The sequence below is a fragment of the Pararge aegeria genome, chromosome 20 (assembly GCF_905163445.1).
Source record: "Pararge aegeria chromosome 20, ilParAegt1.1, whole genome shotgun sequence".
Taxonomy (NCBI): domain Eukaryota; kingdom Metazoa; phylum Arthropoda; class Insecta; order Lepidoptera; family Nymphalidae; genus Pararge; species Pararge aegeria.
The window spans coordinates 14,516,477-14,523,166 of NC_053199.1; positions in this window are offsets into that span (position 1 = coordinate 14,516,477).

Below are 6,690 nucleotides of genomic sequence, written 5' to 3' on the forward strand. Positions count from 1 at the left end.
TTAAATTGTAAACGCAAGTAACTCCGCAGTGGTGCGTCTATTCAGTGGTGCGTGCCGGGACTTTAACTCGGTCTCCACGAAAGGAAATTTATCGCCATCATCTCACTACTGTGTAATTTTCATGTACGCATCAAAAGTGCCACCTATGGGCCTTCTTGAATAAAAATATTTTTGACTTTGAAAGCCGAAGCCTTACCCACAAGGTTATCGACTCGATTCAGCACCTTTAATGAAGAGATGAAAGCAATTCGGTTCGTTTTAATTTTCCATGTGTAAAATGGTAAATGTTTGGAAAAGAGCAACTGAAAAGTTACTTGCCAGCTTCTTCTTTGTAGAAACTGCCAGCTGAGAGTATACACAGTTCAGACACACAGACGTTTCTAAAGAGTTTGAGACCTGTAGGATAGGTCTTCTTGAAATAAATTAAACTGTACTTGTATCTATTAGTTACGAAAACGTTAAAACAAACATTAAAACTACCTATATAAAAGCAACGTTATTATCTTTAATGCGCACCACCGAATCCAATAAACCCTCGACTGTTAGATTATAGGGAACACATCGATACAACAGTTTATTACTGTACTCGTCACGTATAAAACAGGGGCCCAAAAACTAATAAGAGTTAGCCGGCACCTTGACAGCAACGAGCGATATTATGATAAACAGCCTACCCTTGTCAGTATGGGACGTGGGGGTAAAAGTAGGAGACTGCGACTAGTTGTACATAAGTCACGGCTGGAGTTTGGCCGTGGAGGAGAAATGTCGATGACCTTGACGCAATTCAACCTGAAAATAAAATACTATAACACTAAAATGGCATGATCTAGTAAAGTATATCGTCATCAACTCAACCGATTAACGTCCACCGCTGGATATAGGACTTTTGTAGGGAGTTCTACAAAACACGATCCTGGGCCGTTTGCCTCCAGTTTGGCTCCCAGCTACTCGCCTGATGTCGTTTGTCCACCTCGTTGGGGGCCAACCTACGTTGCGTTTAACGGTGCGGTGTCGCCATTCCAGCACCTTAGGACCCCAACGTCCATCAGTTCTCCGAGCTATGTGCCCTACGTATATGTTTGTGTAAGATATATGACCATTACAAATTATAGTCGCTCGAATAATCTCAACTCTATGCACTCTTATGGATGTTAATTATAACAAACTCGCAGGCATTAAATTTTAAGCAGGGCTATATTGTTGTATGACCCCTAAACTACAACTATGTAAATACCATAGCCCTCTCTCTTTTAAAAATAAACTCTTGTTCACTGAGAAACCAAACAGATCTATCCTACGGAATCTGTACAATTTTCCGCGATATCGCAGCATATGGGCTATACCATACTAACTCTGTTCCAAATTTCATCCCGTTCCGTTCAGTCGTTCTGGCAAGTAAAAATATTTATCCAAACTTTCGAATTTATAACATTAGTAGGTATACATTATTATAGATTCCACGAAAGTAGGGCTTATAAAGCTGCCAGCTCTTTCAATTCAATTCAATTCAATTAGTAGGTTTTTCTTAAAATAGTGCTGTCCTTTTCCATTAAGAAAATAATAAAAGGTGGCATTGTTTTTAGACCTTTCAATTTCGTTTCGTTTAAAGATTTGTGAACTACAAATTCGACACGAGTACGGTAGTTTAGAATTCCATAAAACAGAATGTGAAAATCCAATTTCGAATAACGCATATTAAATCTTGCATAATTCAATTTCCCTCTATACCGAAACTGCTCCAATACAAAATAAATCAAAACACTGAAATGTCCCTTGCAAGAGATATCAGATTGGCAATGCGAACAATCTAGCTGTAAATTTTTCAATAGGACACTTGATAGTCTCGTGCGAGATATTTTCAAACTCTCAGTTCTTTGATCTTGTTATGATTTATTTTTCAGCAACTTCTATAAAGTGTGATGATAAAAGTTTAGTATTAACGTTTCCCTATCAACACTTATCAACACGCTGATAAACATTTATGTCCGTCACACAAACATTTTCCAGTTGTGGGAATCAAACCCACGGCCATGGACACGGAAAGCAGGGTCGCTGCTCACTGCAACAGTCGGCTGTTAAGATAATAAAGAGGATTCAATTACTACGCCAATGAAATCTATTAGTGTACAATCACTAAATAAAACAACATAAAATTCTACCAAACGTTCTGAATTGATGCGTGTCTAAAAAATTTTTTTTTATAATCTGTTGACACAACACAAAATAGTCGAAAAAGGAGTTATTTGGCAAACGTTCATTAAGCAAACAAAGAGCGTAGCTCGGGGGACAGAGAACTAAATTCGACGCAACAACGCTCATTTCTCTACATTTACAGAATAAACTTTTGTGTACGTGTAGTACAAGAGATAGATATTTAAATTTCTTTATAATTTACTTTGAAATTAGTACGAGTATATTCGTTTTGTCAGAGCCTACCTATAAGCGGTGATAGCGCATTGGGTAGGAGCTTGACTTCAATTTCAGGTGGCCGAGTTCTAATCCCAGCACGCACCACTTACTTTTCTAAGTTTTGGTGCGTTTAAAGTATTTAAAACATCACTAGCTTCAACGGTGAAGAAAAAAATTGTGAGGGAACCTCATGCCGGAAAGTTTTGCATAATGTTCTCGAGTGTGCTGAGTCCACCAATACGCACTGGGCCAGCGTGGTGTAATACTGCCTTAACCCCTTCTCATTATAGGACGAGACTCTTGCTCTGTAGTGAGCCGGTAAAAGGTTGATGTGATGACCTACGGTTGGTTTACAAGAAGCAGACTTTTCTTGTACACAAAAAAAAATGTGAAATTAGAACACACATTCAAGTCTCCAGACTCTACAAGCCTACGGATAAATTAAGTTGAGACATGCTACGCAACAAAAATGCTAATTATGTGTAAAAAATAAATTACTAAAGTGCAAATGCTGAAGTTTTACCATAAAACAAACACACTATATATAATATATGAGCATAACAGTGACTCGCAAACACTGCAATTAACATTTTCCGGATTCTAAACCACTAACAATTAATAGTGGTTTAGAATCCGGAGCTTAATAGAAAGAAAAAAGGAAAAAAACTTTTATTTGGGTATACACACTCTAAAAATAAAATACAACTTATAGTTCACATAACAATTATAAGTACGGTGTGATCTCGAAATGGTCTCCAGACAGCATGTTTGCTGTGTCTGTTAAGACCCAGCGCTGATCTTTCTTGAAGCCAGAACTAAATATATGATACGAGATAATTTTTCTTTAAATACCTAAGATATTAAATAAGGTAGGTAAAGTGAGCAAAGGTATTTTTTTGTTATAATTAAAGGACTAAACAGATGGCCCATCGAATGGTAAGTGAAAAACTATCGCCTGATAACACAGCAACATTTCGCAGAGCATGCAAGGAACATGTCCTACAACGCGCCGCAATATGTCCATCAACCTGAGTTGCAGGTATTTAGCCTCATGTGCCTGTGATTATTCTAATAAGGCTGTAGATAAGGCTTTAAATATATTTACGTGAATTTCAGTTTTTTTTAAATCGCACGGGAATCATTTTTCAAAAGCAGCTATGGGTATAATTTATATCCATTTCCAATGTTATAAAAATTACTGAGCTAAGTAATTTTTATGTTGAAGAGTAAACAAACATTCATCGTTATCGCTTCAACCGAATGACGTCCACTGTTGGACGCTTTTTTAAAGAGTCTTAAAATCCACGGTCCCAAGCCGCTTCTTTCTAGCGACTCGTTTGATGTATTCGAAGGTAGTAGGTGTTAGAAGGCTACAGAGTGGGCGATGGAGAGAGCTAGAATCGAGAATCTGGAGATCCGTAAAAGAACCAGGGTGTTTATCTGTATATTATAAGTATTCATGTATATTATATTCGTAAAAATATTTAACCATAACACGTGTGTATTATAGTAGTATATTTTTATTTATTTATTTATTTAGAGATACCGACTTAGCTCAACGAGTCGCGAAGCTAAAGGGGCACATAATTCAGAGAACCGATGGACACCGGGTGCCAAGGTGCTGGAATGGTGGTGGTGGACCCCCAACGAGGTGTACATACGACATCAATAATCAATAAATCCTCACAAACGTTCACGTTTATAGTAGTAGTAGGCTATAGTAACCATCTCCTACACTAGAAATAGCCCAGTGATACATAATTCAAAACACATACCGGCACTGCAATGCAGTCGGTCACTAAGCGCACCTTCTGAGTATTCCTTTAATTCGCTTACCTTCCTGAGGGACATAGTATTAATTGCGGTACAGCAATCAAATTAAGATACATCGCCTCAGCCCCTATCAAGTCTCCACTGCGAGGAATTCTCTCATATTACTAATAGCCAATAACTTAGTAGGATCGCTGCGGTGGATTAGTTTTAGTATTCCTTACCGACTACGCTACCCATGTTATAGGATTTTGTATTTGGCATTTGATTGCATGTCTGTTTGTTTGTGTTTAACTACTAAGTATACTTAAATACTACGACCATACACACATCGCCCTCTAGCCCCAAAGTAAGCGTAGCTTGTGTCTGGGTACTAAAATGAGTGATGAATATTTTTATGAATAATATAAATACATAAATACTTATAAACACCCAGACTGAAAAACATTCATGTTCATCACACAACCAATTTCCAGTTGTGGTAATCGAACCCATGGCCTGAAAGCAGGGTCGCTGCCCACTGCACCAAAATAAAACAAAAATAAGCTGATGTCAGTGCGTTTTTTGCATACATTCCACTTCTGAGGTGGTTCAAAAATATATTTGTAGTTAGTGTTTTGTATTTACCTTATGATATATCTGGAGCACAGATAGAGAAAATAGCCTGTATGATCGATTTATAGACTTAGATCAGACAAAACTCTCCGTGCAAAATTTGAAGAACTAGGTATATTATTATGATATAATCTTTATAAAAAGAAACATCAGTAGATAAATTTTCATTCTGAACAAAAATTAGTTAATTGAAAACATGTTGAGTCGATACTGAAGCAAGACACCGCATCCCACTTCTCCTGTTTTCAAGGGTTTCGTACTTAAAGGGTATGGACCTGTTACAAAGACTCCGCTGTCCGTCCGTCTGTCACCAGTCCTTCATGAACCGCTATAGTTACACTTTTATAACGGTTTTTCACAAATCCCGTATATGAATCCTATGTTACTACCGGTTCTTTCAACTAACTCTATGCCAAAATTCAAGTTGATCGGTTGCTTGATACGGGCGTGAAGGAAGGACAAACAAACACGCTTTCGCGTTTATAATATTAGTATGAATTGGACTAGCAAAACTTAGTCTATCAACTAGCACTCAGCTAGTCGATTACGAAAGTTGGGAGAAACAAAACCTAACGACAATTCAAGATTTGAAAAAGGCCCGAAACTTTTCCGCTCAAGTTTGGAGACCCCGCGTTTTATGATCGCATTACCGTCAAACCTTTTGGTACTAGAATCTGGGGAGAGGTCTGAAGTTTCTCATTCGCTCCGTATTTTTATAGGGAACTATAAAATTCCCAATTTTGAGGGCGGCTGGTTTTCCTTAATACTGGCTTGTTAGTGTCTACCTGATGATGTGAGTCGTGATGCCTTAGCATATAAAAAGGTTGTGGTATCTCTGTAAGAGGACCCTCACTGTCTATTATGTTCTACATAATTGTAATACATTAATAACCACAATTTATTCTGTTACAGTCTTTGTAAGAAGAGATCTCGTCTTATGACCTCCTTACAAAGACTTTAACAGAACAAATTTCAATCTCACGCCAGTTAGTAGTATATAGATATTTAGGCAACAATTGAGAAGGGCTGAAATCCACCACGCTGGCCCAGTGCGGATTGGTGGACTCCCTCAGTCTTTACTAAGAGACCCGTGGTAAGCCGTTAATGGGTTTATATGATGATTGTGATGGAACTATTACGTAATGAGGCCGAACTAAGACAAGCTAAATTACTGTATAAAAAACCCTTTAAAACGGTATGAGAACACAAGCAGATTTGCCTTTATTTTTTTTTTGTCGGGGTGGAAATTTTTTATGGCTACCTCTGTCCTTTTGGGCAGGACAGAGGTTATGCGGGACTCGTTTACCCGAACTAAAAACCACCACGGCATGTCCCTCTCGTTGGCTTTGTTGGACGTCCGGGGAACCCGTTGTATACTTCCCAGAAAGCAGATTTAAACTAAACTAGCTGAAGCCCTCGACTTATTCCGTGTTTGTTTGTTTTTTTTTAAAGCATCGTGTGGTAAAAGTTTATTTGAGACGTGTGACATTTTTTAAGTTCTGTTTTCTTAGGTATAAAAAAAAATGGATGTAATTTTTAATAATAAATGTTTAAATACACTTAATACATAATTAAAAACAAAAAAAAACCTTTATAAAATACGGGACCCCCGGACTACAGAGGCCCCTAACGAGTGTAAGAAAATTAGTAAAATGATATTGTTACGAAAATTAGTAAAAGAGCAATCTGCTGAGTTTCTTGCCGGCTCTTCTCAGTGGAATCTGCCCTCCGAACCGGTGGTAGAGTCACTACAAACAGACTGATTTGACGTTTCAAAAGTGCTTATTAATTAAATTTCAAGTAGGCCAACTACTTGAAATTAATGAATTTTGAATTTTGACATTGTTCACTTAATCTCGTGATACCCGGGATGAAAACCAAATAAATAAATTTGTA